This window comes from Hipposideros armiger, unplaced genomic scaffold (genome assembly GCF_001890085.2).
Source record: "Hipposideros armiger isolate ML-2016 unplaced genomic scaffold, ASM189008v1 scaffold_105, whole genome shotgun sequence".
NCBI lineage: Eukaryota > Metazoa > Chordata > Mammalia > Chiroptera > Hipposideridae > Hipposideros > Hipposideros armiger.
Genome location: NW_017731455.1, coordinates 3,127,989 through 3,149,253, shown reverse-complemented (window position 1 = coordinate 3,149,253; position 21,265 = coordinate 3,127,989).

The following is a 21,265-nucleotide window of genomic DNA, read 5'->3' as shown; positions in this document are numbered from 1 at the left end:
GTTCAGAAACACCCAGTGACTCTGTGGAATCGAGGCACCTTTGTGATCACACAAGAGCAGATCTCCAATGCACTGGCTAATTCTCATTTAGCACCCGAGAGAAGAGAATGAAGCGAAGACAGTTTCCCCTCTTGCTTGGCCAGTGGGCAGTTTCCTTGGACAACAGACTGAGACCTGGGAATTTATATGCAGGGGATTTATTGGGGATGGTCCACCCACCACCCTTGGAAGAGGGGTGAGGGCAGCAGGAGCGGGCAGAACTGTAATGCAGTCACAACAGAGGCCTCTGGGGATCCCACAGGGAGCCCTGGGACTAGAATGGCCCCCTGTTGTCCTGAGTCCAGGCAAGGGGCTGAGGCTTTGCAAACCCACATGGAACAGTCATTGCATCCAGGATGCCCCAGGGATGGGGCATACAGCTGAACAAGGCAGCTCCCTCTGGCTGAGGGCAATTCCTGGCTGTGAGCCTCTGGCAGCCAACACTGCCAGCAGCTGAGTGAATAGGCACCCCAATTCTAAAGAGGGATCTGAGGGATACACCATAGCATTCACTCTAAATAGCCTTTAGAATGTGCCTGGGTGCAAGCTGGGTATACACACACACTCTCAGCCCTGCCTGAGGGCCTGCATCCCCACCCTATCCCCTACCACTCGGGACAATTTGAAAAGGAGGCTGCCTCCTGGTGGAACTCCACAAAGCAGAGCTGAGCTGCCTCTTATTTTATTTTTGGGATCCCTTGTCTGTCTGGAAATGCCTGGATGACAAGGGGAGTTATCCCTTCTGTCTCAACGACTGGCTTATGGAAAGGTTCGATGTCCTGGACGCCTTGCACATCTCGATTTGCACAAGCCTTGATCGAAACTTCGCCATCTTGCTCTGCCCTAATGATTCAGGCTGGACAATGTCAGACCATAAAACCAGCGAGAGCAGGGCCTCTGGGGAGGACAAAATGTTAAGTGATGTTTCAAAGCACGTTTTTCTTCTCTACCAAAACCAAGACTTCAAATTTGCGGGAAAGCACTATTAGACCACCCTCTGAAATGAGAGACGGGGTTGGGGGGGAGCTGAGAGAAAGAGAGAGACACTAAACACCCCTCAAACTCTTGCTTTTCCAAAAGCTAACGCAGGGAGAATGAAAAAGCACGAGTCCCTTAAATTTGCAATGGCCTCCGTCTGCTTTACCACCACTATGATGGATTATAGTGTTATTCAATTACATAATTGAAGGTTGCCTAATTCACCCACTGTATATAGATTTTTTAAAAAAATCCATTTCCCCCATAAACAAGAGCATAATTTTAACCATCAAACCACTCAAAATCTTAACCCCAAGCCACCTTATTTGCATTTTTCCCTACAGAGCTTACATTTCTTACTTCTGTAATGGGACAATTTTGAGCATGAAGCCCAACCACCAGCCCTGTGGGGCAATAGCATCCTTACTTTACAGTCATAGTCACCCTTCTCCCCCCATTTCCAGAATTAAAGGAAAGTTGAATGGCCTCAGGCCACTTCCAGAACTGAAAGAATGTTAAAAGATTTGGGGCTCAGTCTGTTGGGTCAGAAGAGGATACAAACTGACAGTACAGGTCCCCTGAGCCCCTTCTAGTTTTTGGCATCTCAAACAGTTGCCACAAATGTTGGAGCTCTTAAACTCCCTCATGCTTTCTTTCTGGGAGCCTCAGAGAAGCTCTTAGAACCATAGGAAAAACAAAAGAGGACGAAAGAAAAATCAGAAGGTCATCTGCGAAACAGTATAAAAAAGATGTTGTGCATACATCCAATGAAATACTACTCAGCCATAAGATAAAATACTGCCATTTGCAATAACATGGATATATCTTGAGACTATCATGCTAAGCAAAATAAATCAGATGGAAAAAGTCAAGAACCATATGATGTCACTCATATGTGAGATATAAAACTGAAAGCAACAAATGAACAAGCAAGACAAACAAAAACTCATAGACACAGACAACAGGATGGTGGTTACCAGAGGAAAAGGGGTGGAGGGTGGTAGAAGAGGATAAAGGGGGTCAAATATATGGTGATGGAAGGAGACTTGACTTTGGGTGATGAGAGCACAATGTAATATACAGATAATGTCTTATAGAACCGTACACTTGAAAGCTATGTAACTTTACTAACCAGTGTCACCCCAATAAATATAATAAAATGTCTTCAAGTGTCTCCCAAATTGTATCCTCTCCCAACTCTCTCCTTCGTTTAATTACTTCATCTTACAAAAAGAGGCAATTGTGACCCACAGTTTTCAGGCCCAGCTTGAGCCATTTCCCTATCGACTGGGGTAATAAACTAATGAGGATGCACTTATCATAACAGATTTACAATATAGCCGCTTTCCAAAGGATTCTCTGTTCACATTTTTCTGGGCATTTGTTTTGTTGGTTCGTTTGTTTTTGTTTTTTATTATTGCTGTTGTTATTTTTCATCTTCTAAGTTCTTGAAGGACTCTTCTTCGGGGCAAGGTCATTGGAGGCCTTTAATGCCAAGGTAGCTTTGCACTTAACTTGCAGCCATGGCACCATTCCAGATCAAAGAGGTAAGGCGGAATTAATGGAAATGAATTGCTGTTTCTTTGTAAGAACTTCTGGATGTTAACCATCTCTGACCGTGTGTCAGCTCCTTCCAACTTCATTCATCAACAGGCTCTCTTGAAACCTCGTGGATCCCCTTGGCCTATAAGCTTCTTTTGTTTCTGTAATAAGATGAAGGGAAATAAGTTCCACTGAAATAAGTTCCAATTAATTATGCTTCTGAGGAAATCTTTTGGATCACGATGAGTGGCTCACAGTAAGAAATGCCAGCTCTCCTGGAGTATGTGTGTGCACACTCGCTTTTTGTTTCTTGTTTCTGCGTAGGAAGTAAGGCAAAGCAAGCGACATTTCAAAATTCAAAAATTGATTGCAGTTACACTTTGGAGGATGAGCCATAATTCAGGAGATGAGACAGATATGCCTTCAAACCTTCTGGAAACAGTCTTTGGCCAGAAGGAACTGGACTCATGTGGTTCCCACTTCCTCCATTAAATTTAAATCCTATGAAATTATTTAAAATTATCTACATATAGAGACCTCTGGTTGGGAGTGTGGGGGCTGGGTAGCAGGCAGGGGATGGGAGAGTAACTAAATTGAAACAGAAATTTTGTTTTTTTGGAGTCAAATAAAGTTTGATTATAAGTTTGGATTTTTGCAAGGGGGAAAGGTTAACAATTGTTTTGAAAGTCATTTGATGGCTTTGGATAAAAGGTGCTAAACTGGGATATTATTGGCCACCAAGTAATGATCTGAAATTTACAGAAGTTTCATATTCACAGATTACATATGAAACGGCTGTGGGGTGTGGCGCTCAGCCAGTTGAGCAGTAATTCTCAACCAAAGAGAGGCCAGAATAGAAAGAAAAGAGAACTTCAGGGAATACCATCATTTAAAAGGGAAGTTGACATGGGGGAGATGTAACTTAGATAGGTAACTAAGACACAACAGCCATCTTCATTGATCACTTAATATGTTGTGAGTATAGAGCTAAGCACGTCTCAAGCATAGCTATTGACAACTAGACTCAGCTGTTTAGACAGTGAAATCGAGGCTCAAAATACTGTCCAAGAAGCCAGGATTTGAAGCCAGGGCAGTGTGTCTCCACAGCACAAGCTCTTAACCCCTGGACCGTATATTGCAGACTGAGGACAAGGAAATTCTGCAGGGACTTAGGAAACAGGACAGAAGAGGGAAAACTTTCAATAATGTAAAAAATAGTGTTTTGTTTGAAATATGCAAAAGAGTAAGGGAGTAAGGGTTGAAAAGTCAGAACTGTGATGGTTAATTTTATGTGTCAACTTGATTGGGCCACAGGGTGCCCAGATACCCGGTCAAACAATATTCTGGGTGTTTCTCTGAGGCTGTTTTTGGATGAGAGTCACATTTTTAAAAGTAGGCTGAGTAAATAAAGCACGTTGGCCTCCCTGATGTGGGTGGGCCTCATCCAATCAGTTGAAGGCCAGAATAGAACAAAAAGCTGACCCTCCTGTGAGTAAGGTAGACTTCCTCCTGCCTCACAAAAGCCTTTAGACTGGGGCATTGGCTTTTTTCCACTGCTTCCAGACATGAACTGTAACTTTAGCTCTTCCTGGGTCTCAAGACTGTCGGCTTTCAGACAGGAACTAAACCATCGGCTGTCGTGAGTCTCCAGCTTGCCAACTTACCCTGTACATGTCGGGACTTGTCAGCCTCCATAACCATGTGAGCCAATTCCTTATACTAAATCTCTTTACACACACACACACACACACACACACACACACACACACACACACACACCCCGTTTGTTCTGTTTCTCTGGAGAACCCTGACTAATGCACAGGTCACCCTAGGAAGATGACCAATGACCTCAGAAGTGTGTTTGCTCTTTTTTTCCCAAACTTAGCACAAAGTCGGGGACCATATAAGTGCTAGCCTAAGGACAGTGACATTGTTTAGAACAGCAAACTTTTTCTATGAAAGGTCAGATAGTAAAGAGTTTAAGTTTTGTAGGATATATAGTCATCGTCGTAACTGCCCACTTCTGCCATTGTAGAGCCGAAGCTGCCACACACAACATGTAAGCAAATGCACATGGCGCTATTCCAATAAAACTTTATTTAAAAAAAACAGGCAGTGGGCTGGATTTGGCCTACAGGTTGTAGTTTGCCAATCTCTTATCTAGAATAATACTTGGTAGATGGTAAATGTTCCTTGGCTTAGAATTACCTATATAGTATAGCATTTGACTCAGCAATTTTACTTCTAGGATTTTATCTTAGCTCTTTTAATTTTATTAAATCTTTTCTTCTTATTTTATTAAATCTTTTATTTTTATGTATTTATTTATGACATATTTTATCTTCTTGAAGATTTGCTAGATGAATACTCATTGCTTCATTACTTATAATAGAGAAGAATGGAAACAACCAAAATAAGGTTGAACCATAACAGACTACCAGGCAGCCATATAAAATGACACGGAAGAAGAATATTTAATGACATCAACCTATCTTTACTACATACTGTTAAGCGAACAGTGCAGGTTATAGAATAGTTTGAACAAAATTATCCATTTTTGTACCGTAAAGATATTTTTACGTATATATGATCATTTTCATTTTCTTCTTTATGCTTTCCCCTGTTTTCTAAACCTACCGCAATGAGCAGCTCTTACTTTTTTCTTAAGAAAAAAAGTGTTTAAAATGTAACTGTGCCCAGCAAAGTTTCAGTGAGTATAAAAGAGGACCCACGTACTTCTCCTCGGGTCAATTATTTCATGGCTTGGCCCCACTCCACCCTGAAGACTTTCTAAGACATCCATAGTTTCTGGTGATCCCACATAACCTAAAGAGTGACAAGATCCGATGTGAATATAATTACCATACATCAACACCTTCTGTGAGTCAAGTACCTTGCTGAGATATAAAGAAGCTAAGATACAGTCTTTGCCCTCATGTAGCTTACAATCCTGTTGAGAGAGGGGGAAAATGCACAAAAAAATAACTACCACGCTGGTCAGCCCTCAGGACCCCCTTAGAGAGGTGTGTGAGGTGATGAGGATCTGATGCTGGGGTCGGGCGGGAAGAAGAAAAATGCAGTGCTAATCACGCTCCCACTAGGCACCAAGAACCGTATCTCATCTAATTTTCCCAGACTCCTTGAGGACGTCTATCCTCCCGGCTCTGAGACGGGGAAACAGAGGCTCGGCAGGCTCTGGGCATGCAGCACTTGGGAGAGGAAGACCTCCTCATCCTGGTCTGCTCAGCTACAGGCTTCTCCTGTGTGTTTCTCCACCCCAGCGGCCCTATGGTGTGAGGGGCGGACCACCACTCTTTGGAAACAGACATTGTTTTCCAAAACAGTTTCCACGGTCAAAGATTTTGGAGAAGTGAAGTCAGCCCCCTCTAGGAGAGTTATTCAACACTTTAGCACATTGAAGGCTCCGAGAAGTCCTGCAGAAGAGCATTTTCCACCCTTACTTGGCCACCGAACCATTTTTTTTCATGTACCACCTGCTAATGCTCCTGGACCCAGGGAATCTTACACTCTGTCTCCGCACTTCATTCTGACTGGGGAAGGAGGCATACGAGTATGACAGAGAGCAGCTCAGGAGAGGGGAGCCTATGGGCCCCAAAGAGTGCAATAGAGGGGACAGGTTATTATTACACTTTGTGGAAACAGCTGCTGGAACGTTCCAGCCAGCCTGCGAAGTGCCCTAACTGAAGCCAAGCCCCCCTCACTCTTGATGCAAGTGCTGGGGCATGGGGACCCATGTGTTCACATCTTCCTGTGGCTGCAATGATGCTGAAACACAGGAGGCCATGAAAAGAGCACAAGTGACAGCCAAATCGGTGACAAGTTAATTTCCCCGTGAGGATTTGAGCCGGCATGGCCTAAGCAGGCACACAATTTGCCTAATTTTCCCTCAAGGGAATCTTCCCTCAAGAAAGAAAGTCACTAAGGAGTTTCCCACTCTCACTTGTAAACAACCGTGAATAATGTCTTCCCATGATCGCTCCACAGCGCGGGCCTTTGGACAGCCATTTAACCTAAATTGCTGACAGCTTCTCCGGGGTCCCTGGAGGCCTGCACCTGCCTGATAGGCAGCCCTCCCCTCCCCGCCTCCAGATCGCAGCTCTCCCTGTGCCCAAGCAAAGGGCAGGCAGAGGGGACCACAGAATCGGGGGCTGGCCTTTCAGTAGTTCTTCATGGATACGGTTATAGGCTATCTGGTGAGAGGGCCACTGGGCTAACAAAATGAGGGGAAGCATGCCACCAGGGGCACATCACACATTTATTCTTATCATTCCTGCACTTGGGAGTCAGCCCTGGGTTTGACTCCTGCCTCTGACCCATACCAGCTATAGGACTTTTGATACGGGGCACAGCCTCCCCCAATCCAAGGGCCTTCACCAGAAATGGGACAAAGTGGTATGACCGAGGTAAAGCGCCAGGGGCAAAGCCTGGTAAATAGGAGGTCTCAACAACAGCTCTGAGGACGACAACTGAGGCATCATCCCGACCTGAAAGACTCTGTGGCTGGGGAGCAAATAGGAAGCGATGCAGCCGGCCGGGGAAACTTCCTCCCAGACCTCCAGAAGAAAGGCCCAGAGCACCACCACAGACAGAAGAAAACTTCCCAGGGGATGTAGAGCCTTGGAATAAGAGTGTGATCAGGAGGGAAGGAGGGAGAGAAACAGCACAAGCAAAGGCCCAGAGGCCGGCCCAGCGAGGTGCATTTAAGCTGCCCCAGAGAGGAACCCCAGCCCACCAGACACAAGAAGACAGGAGGCAGGGACACGAGGAGGAAGCCAGGAGGGACAGACTGTGACCAGTGTCTAAAGCCAGGCAGACGGCGCCACTGGACACAGAGCCTTTAAAGCAGCGATTCTCAACCTGTGGGTCGCGACCCCTTTGGGGGTCGCACAACCCATTCACAGGGGTTGCCGGGTACTCGTATGTGGGCGTATCTGCATGTGGGCCTGGAGACGGATAGAGGAGTGGTGTCTCGGTTCCTAAGACCATCGAAAATATGTTTTCCGATGGTCTTAGGCGACCCCTGTGAAAGGTTGAGAACCGCTGCTTTAAAGGATCCTGAGCTCAGACACACAGGATTAAGATGGTCATTGGAAGAAATTTATGGGGCCCACGTGTAGATGGCATGAGTGCAGTGGGTAGGACATCTGGGGACATGAGGGCACAGTCACAGTCCAAATCACAGTAGATTTCACTAGAAAGCAGCAGAAATGTTTTTTGAGGAGTGTCAAAAACAAACAAACATAAAGCACTTGGCACCCGTCCCCCCAGGATCACCTGCTATCTTTCAAGTCTGTACTTCCCAGGTGGCAGAAGGGCGTCAGGACCAAGAGAGGACTGAGAAAGCCACTCTAGCCCATGTGTAACGATTTAATTTTTGCAAAATTGAATTAATGCATTACTTGTGTAATAAAAAATTAATTGGGGGGGGGGGAAACTAAGAAATCTACCTTCTCAGCATTTTAAAAAGAGGATTCCGCTTAAGGATTAGTTTTTTACTTTTGTGCAGAGGGCCCCACAAGTCAGCCAAATGAAACACCACCGTCTCTGGGAGAATTTTTTCCCGAAGCCTAAAAGCAGCCTCCACACACCTCCTTGGCAGCCTGGGCTAACCAGTGAGGGGGACTTTATTGAATGTTTGTTGCAAATTCAACAAAACACAGCAAGGGGAAAAGCCAGGGTCTCTGCAGTCTCTTAGCTCAGGACGTATCAACCGCTTCTCCAAGGTTCCCTTCCCTCCGACCTGCCTCCTCAGAAACCACTTTTCCTCCAAGAAACTGCTTTCTCCTTACTGGGACTACTTCTAAGCTACACACTCGCGGAGTGGCAAGCTTGCCACCAGAAATGAAGTCTCACACTGCTATCATCCTTGGCATCTGATGGAGACAGCGACGTTCCCAAACCGGAACCTAGAAAACCAGTTGGAGCCCCATTTTCCGCTGTTGTCCCTCCCTGTCTTGTCAAAGGTCCCTCTGTCCCCTATCATCATCGGGAGAAAAAAGACAGAAGGCTGTGCGGGCTGGGCAGTGATCGGCGGCACAGAAGGCGCCAAGGGAGAGGGAAATATGCAGCATTAATATTTAACGCCCCTTTTCCCATTTTCCCCTAATAAGCCGAGCGCTACGGCGGGGAGAGCTGATTTATTTTGTCAGCAGTGGAAATATTTCAAGTATGATGCATGTCACTGGGTCACACAGAACCCATCACACAAAAACACACACTGCAGAAGCATCCAAGAGAAGAATTGTCTGGACTTGATCTCAAAGACTTTAGGCTTCAGGAAGTCTTGCACACAGCAGCAGATTTCAATAAGAACTGGTTGCAGGGCAGGCAGTGGGACAGCTTTAGGCCACAAGTCTGCCCTCCCTGGGTTGACGTGAGGAACATGGTCAAAAGAACACAGGCTTTGGAGGCAAACAGCACTGGTGCCCTGCCCTCACCCCTGGCACCAGTGGCTTCCTATTGCAAATGCCTGCAACTTTTTGTCGGAGGGTTTCTTGGGCCACAAGAGCTTTTTCTGCCCATTAGCAGGGCAGGCTAGAAGAGTCAGAACGTTAACACTTTGGTAATAGCCCTAGAGTGATATCACATGGAAGTTGGTGGATAAATACTACGGCTTTTTCACCCCTCCAAGATGGGCTCTACACCGCCCCCCGCAGGTCTCCAGTGGGATTGGACCCCAGTGCCTGCAGCAGAAACCTGCCCATTAGCACACCTTGTATTGGCATCCTCCACTCCCTTCACGGTTCTTTCCAGCATCGCTGCCCAAATAAACTTGCATGCAGATTGTTGTCTTAGGTTCTGGGCAAACTATTTCATTGTTGATTTTCTCATGTGTAAAAATGGTGATAGCAACATCCCTCGGCTAGTGATTTTGATAGTCAAATGGAAAAAGGCGTAGGATAGCAGCAGAATGATGGGAAGTCGACACATGCAAGACTCACTCATCTCCAAGGAGAACGTGGGTTTCTCATAAACCAGGCACCAAACCCTGATGTTAGAGATACAATATATTCTCACTCCATCCCTATGTGAATACTAATTTAGTCTAACCCTAGTAGCATCCTTCACATTTTTCTCACCATGCATTTAGTACATTGATGAGAAGAACTGGAGGAAGTGCTACAAAGATGATGGCAGAAAGGATATCTGCCTCTAAGCCAAGTGATCTGGGTGTGTAATGGATTGAGTTGTGGCCCCCAAAAAAGATGTCGAAGTCCTAATCCCTGGTCCCTGTGAGTATGTCCTGATTTGGAAAGGTCTTGCAGATGTAGTCAAGTTAAGGATCTTGGGATGAGATTATCCTGGATGTAGGGTGGGCACTAAATCTGGTGATTAGTGTCCTTATAACAGAGAAAGGGGAGTCTAAAACACAGACACAGGGGGAATGTTATATAAAGATCGACATCAAGACTGGAGTGATGCATCTACAAGCCAAAGAATGCCAAAGATTTCTGGACCCACCAGAAGCCAAAAAGAGAAGCGTGGAATGGCTTGTCCCTCAGAGGCTCCGGAAGAAACCAACCCTGCTGACACCTTGATTTCAGATTCCTGACCTCCAGAATTATAAGAAAATTAATTTCTGTTGTTTTAACCACCAGTTTATGGTCCTTCGTTACCACAGCCCTAGGAAACCGATACATCTGGGTAGACCAGGAAGTGGTGTGTGTCACTTCTGCTCACATCCATTGCCCAAAACTCACCCACATGGCCCCATGTAATGCAAGCCTGGGAAGCAAAGCCTGGCTGTGTGCCAGAAAAGCACGTGTGTTCGTGGCCCCTAACAGTTTCTGCCAAATTCACAGAACCATTTGCCAAGAGGCTTGGCAGGGAGATCCAGCCTAACTCATGCCACAGGATGAGTCTGGTTAGGACATGGCTGCTGCAGCTGTGGACACAGATGTCCTCTCTGGGTACCTCTGTCCTCAGCATCAGCTGCACATTAGAATCAACAGAAGGAGTTGCCTTTAAGAAACTACTATTTCTGTCATTCCCCAGTGACTCTGACTTAATTGGCCTCAGGTGAGACCCAGACTTCAGTATTTTTTAAAAGCCCCGGGGTGATTGTAAAGTGCAGCCAGGATTGAGAATGATGGTCCTAAGCTGTCTTAATAGCTGGCGGTTTTCAATAAGGAATGTTCTTGTAGTTTATCTCATCTGAAACTCAAAACAACCCTAGGAATAATGATGGACTTATATCATTGGCCTCATTTCACAGATGAGAAAACTAAGTCCCTGAGAGTTCAAATGACTCTCCTGCTACCCAGTTAGAGCGTAGCGAGGACATGAACCCTTGTCTACTATGCTACATCTGGTGTCCCCATACCAGAACTCTTCCATAATAAGACAGTTGGCTAAAAAATGTATCACCCCTTTTTAATGAGGCCCTGAACTGAAGGGGAGACATTAGTGAGCCCTAAATTCAAAGCACAATGACTGTGTCCTACTTTCAACACCAAACTTCTGACATGTAAAGAGGTTTGTGTAGCCCATGTGCCAGGCCTTTATATGTGACACCATGAAGCACTCCAGACTCTGTGCCTGGGATCCACACTCTTTGCAAGGACTTACAAAGATTCTTGAGATCTGAAATATCATTGGCTCCAAAATACTAAAAGCAAAGTGCAAACAAAAAACAAATAAATGCTTAATTAATATATACAAATGTCACTATATATTAAATTTATTATGCATTAAAATTTTACAGCATTTGAATGCAATTTGCAGATTTTCTTGCTTTGCCATGCACAATTAGCTGCAAAACCTGAGAAACCATGACTAATTACAAAATAAATGAGTTACTTGGAGCCGTATCATTTCAAAAGCAAAATCATAAAATTCCTTTGAAGCTTTTTCATAGCAAAAAAAAAATTTGCTATAATGTGGGTGCTTTTAATATTTTTGACACAACATACAGTTGGACCATCAAAAGTAGAGCATGCCTGGAGGCTAAGGGAGGTCTTAAAGTGGCCCAAGTTGTACATGATGCCATGGTGCTCATCATCCCCATCCTAAAACACGCTGTCCAAGCCTGCTGGTGACAAGATTGAGACTGCCACATCCATGGGATCTGGTCTTCCCTGTCCCTGAGAAGCCAACCCCAGGGACCAGCACAGCTCTAGAAAGATGTGAGTGAAAATAGGACTTCCTCATCTCTTCATCATAATTGATTGACAGAAATCTCCATTGGGCATTGATTTTCTTTTTTCTGAACATGCTAAGTTCTTAAAGTCTTCTTAAAATGAAGCAATCTTTAATTTATTCCTCCCATTGGCTCCTCACACTTTCCTAAATAGCCTTCCCACAAGTTCCCTTGTGTTACTCACTGCCTATACTTGATCAGACCAAATTGGCATCTTCCAGCCTAGACTTGGAAACCTTCCTTGGAGAGAGACACGTTTCCTCTTTTCCTTTCTCCCTTTAACTTTCTCCTTTCTTCTTTCTATCTCCCTTCCTTCCTTTCTTCTTCCCTCCCACACATTCCCACCACAATCAGCGTCTGAGGTTAGATACAGTGACAGATGTTGGGAATACATTATCTTAAAAGGCATGGGACCCGCACTTAAGAAAGTGAAATCTAGGAACAATCCAAGATGACGGAATAGATAAACATTCTGCTTGCCTCATCCTGTGAACACATCAAAATTACAACTAAATTACAATCAACCTGGAGAAACACCTGAAGTCTGGTTGAACAGAAGTTTTTTAACTAAGGATATAAAGAAGCAGCCATGTCAAGACTTGTATGCGGTGCAGAAACCTGAAACAGGCTGGCCCCAAACTTCCATGTGTCGGTTGAGAACCGGGAGGGATAACTTGGCTGTAGAGATTCCCCTCAGAGGAGCAAGGGACCCCAGCCCCACACTGGCCTCCTTGGCCCAGAGTACTGGTGCCAGGGAGAGGAGCCCCCACAACATCTGGCTATGAAAAACAGTGGAGAGTCAGACCATCCAGGTGGTAATGAAGGCTGTGGGAAACCCAGATGTTCTCTTAAATGGCCCATGCACAGACTCTCTTACTTGCAGGGACCTTGGCTCCAGCAGACAGACAGTAACTTGGGGAGCATTGGAAAATACAGGTACAGACTGAGGTACGAGATCTGACAATTAAGTTTGCGAACTTGCCACTGTGCACTTACTTTGGCAGCACTGTACAAACAGCTCAGTAAAGTTTCATAACCTTGGTGTATCAGTGTCTCACAGCTGTGTTCATGTCGACGTGTGGTGGTGTCTTACTGAGTGGTGTTCATTATTGTTGTTCCGTGTTTTTGTGTGCTGTTGCGAGAATGTTTGAGCTTGAATTAGAGCAATGAACAAACATTAAATTTCTTGTTAAACTCAGCAAGAGTGGAAGTGAAATCAGGGACATATTAGTCCAAGTTTATGGGAATAATGCCATGAAGAAAATGGCAGTGTACAAATGGATTAAAAGTTTTTCTGACGGGAGAGAACACGTCACTGATGAAGAGATGTCAGGATGGCCAGTAACGAGCAGAACCGATTAAAACATTGCAAAAATGCATCAAATTGTGTGTCAAATCATCAGCTGACTGTGAGAAGCAGAGCAGACCGAGTAAATATCAACAGAGAAACAGTTAGGAAAATCTTAACTGAAAATCTTGGCATAAGAAAGGTGTATGCAAAAATGGTCCCGAAGGAGCTCACTGATGAACAAAAGCAAAGGAGAGTTGAAGTTTGCCAAGACCTTTTGGAGAGGCAAGATGATGTTCTGGGCTGTATTATCACTGGTGATGAAACATGGGTGTACCAATACGATGCAGAAACAAAGTGACAAAGTGCACAATGGAAGTCAGCCAATTCTCCACAACCAAAAAAGTTCTGTCAGTCCAAATCAAGAGGCAAAACAATGTTGCTAACATTTTTTGATATCAGAGGGATTATTCATTATGAATTTGTACAAACTGGACAAACAGTTAACCAAATTTACTATTTAGAAGTGCTGAAAAAGTTGCGTGAAAAAATTAGACGAAAACAACCTGGTCTTTTTGCCAACAATTCATGGTTCTTGTATCACAAAAATGCACCAGCTCACATGGCACTGTCTGTGAGGAAGTTTTTAGCCAGTAAACAAATAACTGTATTGGAACACCCTCCCTACTCACCTGAACAATGACTTCTTTCTTTACTCAAAGATAAAGGAAATATTGAAAGGAAGACATTTTGAAGACATTCAGGACATCAAGAATAATATGATGACAGCTCTGATGGCTATTCCAGAAAAAGAGTTCCAAAATTGCTTTGAAGGGTGGACTAGGCACTGGCATCGGTGCATAGCTTCCCAAGGGGAATACTTCAAAGGTGACCATAGTGATATTCAGCAATGAGGTATATAGCACATTCTCTAGGATGAGTTTGTGAACTTAATTATCCAACCTTATATACAATGCAATATAGCTCAACCAGGGGAGGGAATGGGTTCTCACCATCGTGGATGGGCCTGGAGGGTGCTGAGTAGAGTATGTCAGACAGAGAAAGACAGGTGCAATGTGATTTCACTTATATGTAGAATCTAAAGAACAAAATAAACTAACAAATAAAACACAAACATACTCATAGGTGGAGAACATTTTGATGGTTGCCAGATGGGAGGGGGGTTGAGGGGTTGGGTGAAAAACGAGGAGGGATTAAGAACTTAGTTGTTCAAAGAGTCATGGGGATGTAGGGTATAGCATAAGGAATATAGTCAATAATATTGTAATAACTATGTATGGTGTCAGATGGGTACTGGATTTATAGAGGTGATAGGGTGACAGGATGAAAAAGGTGACGGGATTAAGAAGTACAAATTGGTAGTTACAAAATTAGTCATGAAGATGTAAAGTAAAGCATAGGGAATATAGTCAATAATATGGTAACAACTATGTATAGTGCCAGGTGAGTAGTAGACTAGTCAGGGGGATCACTTCCTAAATTATACAAATGCCTAACCACTATGCTGTACACCTGAAATTAATATAAAATAATATTGAATGTTAACTGTAATTGAAAATTTAAAGAGGAGGAGGTAAAGAGAATAAGAGCTTCAAATTTCTAGATATAAAACAAGTCATGGGAATGTAACATACAGCATGGGGAATATAGTCAATAATATTGTGATAGCGTGGGACGGTGCCAGATGGTTGCTGGACTTATGATGATCACTTCTTTAGATATATAAATGTTGAACAACCATGGTATACACCTGAAACTGATATAATGTTGTGTATTAGCTATATTTTTAATAGAAATTTTTAAAGCTAAAGAAAAAGAAAAGAAACTAAGACCTGGTAGGCAGGGAATTAGAAGAAGACTAGATATGACAATAAACACTTGGAATTCAGGACCATGCAGATATACAAGTAGAACTCTAGGTATTTAAAAGGGGATACAAGGGCTGGTTGAGTGGCTCAGTTGGTTAAGAGCTCGCTCAAGAGTGCAAGCTCTGAGCAACAGCAGTTCGATTCCCGGCCCAAGCTGAGCTGCTGCTGAACTGCCAATGGGTGGCAGGATGGCTCAGCTAAAAAAATAAATAAAAAATTAAAAAAATAAAAGGGGATACAGAAACAATGGAAAGAAATACCCAATCTTTATTTGCAGAAGTCAGAAAAGGCTTCCCCAAGAGCATTTCCTGCCCAGGAACATGATAACATTCTGATTTCCATGTTGTTTGAAGCTGACTAGGAAGAAACTGAAGGGTGTATGCCCAAAATGCTGTTGTGTGAAATGCTCATATGAGGCCCCTGATCATTTTGTCAGGTTAGGGGATGTTACTCAATATATTTTACATATAGACCCATTTAATAAATCCCTTCAAATACTTGGACGCAAGGAAAGGCTTGCCTTCCCACAATGACTTGGCATCAGACAATGAGAGTGAGGTAATTCAATAGATTTTCCTTTTTGCCTTAGCTGCCAGGAAACTCAGAGATAAATCCCATACCTATTAGTAGAGATTATCTCATCTTTAGTCTCTGGTGGAAGACATGATTCATGATGAAAACTGCTGACCTCTAAATTCTTAGCATGGCCCAACCCACTGGTTTTGCTCATATCCTATCATAATGATAAGGCTACATTATCTTTTTTAGAAAAGAAAACTTTTAAGAAATTGAATGACTAAACTATTAGCTCCAAGAAGTCAGGGACTATATCTGTCTCATGCACTCAATGCCAGTTACATGGGGAAGTTGGCAAAAGGATTAGTGGTCAACAAATAATTGCTGCATGAATAAGTGGATAAATACATTAATAAGATAACCATGAAGAGAGAACCACATATCTAAATGTCTCCTGATATTTCTCCTTGTCATTTCCTGCTCCCTACCACTCAGTAAGGCCAAAGGCACCTTTCTCCAGCACAGCATTGATCACAGGATACTTCCCTCCTCCTCTGCTATCACCTACGCACACACCACTAAGCTTCACTCCGAAGAGTTCCAAACTTCTCCTCTTCCTTCCTAGTGGAGGTAGTAGGCACCTATTGTTTGTGGATCCACCTTGCATCCCTTCCCTTTGAGTACTGACCCTCCTTAAATCCATACATTTTCTGGATATGGATCTCAGGCTCACAGTTCTCTTTCCCCTGCTATGGGGTGTTCCAGAACTCAAGACTGGTCCCTCAGTGGGCTCATAACCAAGCATGGCCCTTTGAAGTCCTTTGGGGGGGTTTATATAGACACTAAGAGACAAAAGTTGTCTCTCAAACTGGGACAAGTAAGAATCACACAAGTCTGGAATTTCTGGGGGGTCATTCTCTTCAATAGAAAGAGAGAGTTTGCCAGAGAATAAAGCCAACAAATAGAATACAGAGCAAGAGATGGGGGGATGGAGGGATGGAGGGATGGAGGGATGGAGGGAGAGAGGGAGAGAGGGAAAAAAGGAGAGAGGAAGAGAGGGAGAGAGGGAGAAAGAGAGAGAGGGGCAGAGGGAGAGAGAGAGAGAGCCCCAAGCCTGAACCCATCACAGTTTTGTCAGCTGATATATTCCTTTTCTTGCTTGAACTAGTTTAAATTGGGCATCTTACTTTAGCACCTTTAATAGCCCTGACAGAGGCTATTGAGTGTAAATTCCTAATTCTTCTCTCTGATCTTCAAAAAAGGAATCTGCAAAGTATTGCCATGGATAGGACCACAGGATTAATCTTTATGGTCTTACTTCTCAAGCTATTGGGTGAAGAAACTTTTTTTAAAATTCTGTATAGTATATATCCAACAAAAGAGTTGTATCCAGAATATTAAGGTAATATCCTTCCATTAGAAAAAGATTGAAAACCCAACGGAAAAACGATCAAAACACTTGAACATCCACTAAAAAAAAAAAAAGTAGGATACTCAAAAGGCCAATAAACATAAGCAAAGGAGTTGAACTTCACCAGTCATCAAGGAAATACCAAAGAAATTTCAAGACAATACTATGCATTCCTGTTAGAATACACAAATAAGAAAGAGCAGTAGAGGCCGGCCGAGTGGCATATTGGTTAAGAGTTGGCTTGGGACGCCATCTCTGAGCAGCAGGGCCCCGGTTCAGATCCCACATGAGGGCCAGTGGTGCTATGCCCTCTACAGCTAAGATGGTGAACAACAGCTCAACTTGGAGCTGGGCTGCTGTGAGTCGCCGGCAATGGTGTCGGCTGTAGCCCCTGCTGCAGTGGGCTGCTGTGAGCGGCCATGAGCATGCCGTGAGCCACTATGAGTGGCCGTCCAACAGCCGGTGAGCAACTGCCTCAGCTGGGAAGAGCGCAATGATAATACCAACATGGGCCAGTGAAACAACGTCCTCCACAACTAGACTGAAGAATAAAAGGAAAGCTACTTGTTTGTTCCCCTTCCCTGATTCCCCAATAAAATCTTTAAAAAAAAAAAGAAGGAAGAGCAGTCGAGTTTAATCACACGCCAACATGTGACCCTACCCCACAGCATTTGCCCACAGCTCACACCACATGCAATGTGCCTCCTGAGACAACATTATTTGGTCAGTTCCCTGTTCACCGAGACAAGTCTTCTGATCACTGGGACACTACCTCATTGTCAGATTGCATAGATGTGTCTAAATATTTAGTCTCAAATTCTGTATCTATCTTGTTGCAGAACAGTACTAGTTTCTGATTGATTGCAATCTGTGGATCAGACTTTGAGTAGCATTGTCCTATAGCTAAATGCTGCCAGGATTCAGTCATCTAGAGTAGGAAAAACTTGGTAAGTTCCTTTGTGAAATGAAGCATTAGCCAGGTTTAATTCTGTGAGTGAGTGGGCTGTATGTTTACCAAGGGTTCCCCGATTTTAAACCAACAGGTAAAGAAAAGTCCATTTATTCCACAATTACTGGAAAGAACTCCAAGGTGAGAGTCCTGTTTCCTGCCTCCCAGTCCACTGTCATTTCTGCCCCCAGAAGATAAGAAATAACATACATAACTTCCATACTTTAGGGAAAAAATACATTGAACTGAAATTCAAAACTTCTATCCTAACACAGAAAAAATAACAAGTATCAAGAATTTATGGCCAGTAGAAAACATGAGATAAAATGTCAGAAAGAAATCTAAACATATTCATGACCACAATAAATGTGAATGGATAAAATCATTTTATGGGAAGTACAAGACTCCGATTTTTGAAATCCAGCTCAACACTATCCACAATTCAAAATGGAAACAAAATGACACAGAAAGATTAAATATGAAAGGAATGATAAAAGATAACCCAATCCAATACTAATAAAAATCAAGTAGGTGCGGTAATATTGATATCAGACAAAATAAGAGTTCAAAATAAAAAGCGTTGAGCAAGACAATCTGATTGAGAGGGAGCCTTGCTATTTTCCTATTCAAAACAGTCCTAACAAGTCAAAAACGCATGCTAGCGAAGGAACATCAACATGGCAAAGATATGATGGAAACATCTGTGAGGTATGTGTGTATGTTAGAGTGTGTGTGTGTAAATGTACATATATGACTGTGTGATCAAAATGCTTCTGGGTTCTATAAACCCATCCCACTTCCTTGTGCAGGCACCTAGCCATGGGATTCTGTGGGGCCTCAGCTACCTGTCCCCCAGAGCTGACCCTCTAAGCTGGGCAGTTTAGCCACAAGTACCTATACAGAAGAGTGGCCATGCTGATAAGCAGGAGAATTCTGCCAGTGAGGAAGCGATGCATGAGAACTTGGCATATGAACCAGCTTGGGGGGAGGGGAGGTTGCCCCCTAGGTGGAGAGCAACAATTCCACTCCATCAAGGGGGGCGGCTCACAGGATTGAGGTCTGCTGCCAATACCACAGCCTGAAAGCCCCTAGCTGGCAGCTGCCCTTCAGGGAACTTCTGCTCCCTGGACACCTGGCTGGGCACAGGGGGACCCCAGCTGCTGAGAACTTTTTCACAGATCCTGTCATGCTGGGTGTTTCCAAAGCAAATATCCCTGGGGCCCCCACAAACACCATCTGTTTCCCATTTTGAGGTGCGAGACCTACACACTAGTTTAAGAACTCCACTGAAGGGTAGAAAAGAAACAGCCTCCTAAAAACACACAGCAGAGGGCCCAGCGGCTGCTGCTAACAAGACGGCCTCATCCTCTGCTACCGTGCATCACAGCCCCACGCCTGAACCTTCGTGGGGGCCTTGCTAGACACTTATTTCTCGAAGCATCAAGGAGCCTCAGAGCTGGCTGCTCAGGGAGGGAGGCTTGCAGGGGACAGGAGGTGTTGAATGGGGGCAAAGGCGGAGTGGGGGGGTTGGGGGAGAGATCATTTCCGCAGTGGAACTCTGGGTCAGATTAGAGCTTTGGCCACTGCTGGGAACGTGACTATGCAGCGTGCGTCTTTTGTCCCTCCTGCAGCCCACCAAGGGGACTGCTGAATACGCTGCAGACATTTACGGCAGGCTCGCCTCTGTCCTGGGCTCATGTTCATTAATCTGCCTGCCATGGAACCCCCGATGAAAAGAGGAAATTGTTTCACGCTCGCTCCCCGAGAGACAAGGAGAAAGGGCCCCTAGAGGGAAGAAGGCCAAGCTTTTGGGGTGCTGCAGCCTCACCCCCAGAGGGGGCCAGAGAGACCAGCCTCGTTGGGGAGCAGGCAAGCCCTTCCCTGGGAGGCCCTTGGAATTCTTGCAGCAGGGCTGTTGATTAGCCCAGTAACGGGGGCTGAGGCTGTGGGCCTGGAACAATCAAGGCCTGTCTTCTGACAGAGATGACAAATGGAGGAAGTGAAGGGGGGTGTGCGAGCATAAAGAAAAGCACGGACAAGAGGAAATACCGAGTGCAAATTGCTGTAATGAATTTTAAAGGCCGGCTCGTGAAGGTAGAAGAAAAACTAGAGAGTCACAAAGCCCGTGTTGGGACCTTCCTTCCAGCGGGTTTGGCAGTGACTGTTGTGGCTGCATAGGAGGACAGATGATGGCTCAGTATCTATCGAAGCAGCCTCCACAAGTGGAAACCGAAGCTAGGCCGAGTCCGTTCTGCGTGCTGAGAGGACTAGAATTCAGAAATGCATAGGGCATGCTCATCCTTGCTGATGTCTGGGACCCAAATGTCAAGGGTAACAGGGGAAAGAAGTTGCTATTTATAATACCACAGATTTTCTTAATGAAAAGAAGCCCCTTGTTCCGCTGAGTACCTGGATCAGTTGGGAGCGGTCTCTGTGGAGAAGGAGCTGGGCGAAGCTCAACTGCTCTAACGAAAAGGAAAGACTCTGAAACTCCCAGAAGCAACCAGGAGGAGGGGATGAGAGCAGAAACGGAAAGGGAGGGGGACAAGCATGCCAGCCAGATGGCAGAGTTCCAGGCCTTCCTCTGGCACACACCCCCACTCCCACCCCCACCCCCCATCTTCTGTGACATCAGCCAAGCCCTGGTGTGAATGGATTTCAGGGAAACCAGGGAAGAGGCCATTGCAAGCAGGGGTGGGCATGGGGGTGGGGAAGACCATGTGTGTACAGGTGCTGGAGGTGAAGGGGGCACGGGAAGGAGCAGGCATCGCCTAGAAGGGTTGGGGATGTACAGGCCTGGATTGCCAAAGGACAGGACAGCCCCAGCCCACCTGTGGATCACATGGGGGTCAAGGGGTGGGGACAGTCCCCGTTCTTTGGCCAGATACCTCTTCCCAGTGCCTGTCCACCTACCTGAACATCCAAATGTGTTCTTCATATCTCGCCCCCCCACCCCCGCCGCAGACATTTTTCAGGTATAATTTACACATAGTAAAATTCACCATTTTTAGTGTGCAGGTCCACAAGTTTTCATAAATGCATACTGCTCTGTAGCCTTTATCATAAACAAGATATAGAACATTTCCATTATTGCTGAAAGTTTCCCTTCTGCGCTTTGAAAGTCAAACCCCTGATCTGTTTTCTGTCTCCGTGGTTTTGCCTTTTCCAGAATGTCATATAAATGAAATCATATGGCATCTAGCCTTTTGAGTCTGGCTTCTTTTACTTAGCATCATGCATTTGAGATTCGGCCAGGTTCTTGTATGTATCCGTAGTTTGTTTGTTTTGATTGCTGAGTAGTATTTCATTGTGTGGATGGATCAGTTTGTTGGTCTTTAGTTGAGGAGCTTCTGAGTTCCTTTCTCTAATGTCCTTTTGATCTTGTCTTTTGTGAGACGTTTCACTGGGGGAAATTTTTATTTTTTTTCTTTTAGCTGATCCATCCTGCCACCTGTTGGCAGCTCACCGGCAGCTCAGCTCCGGCCGTGAATCA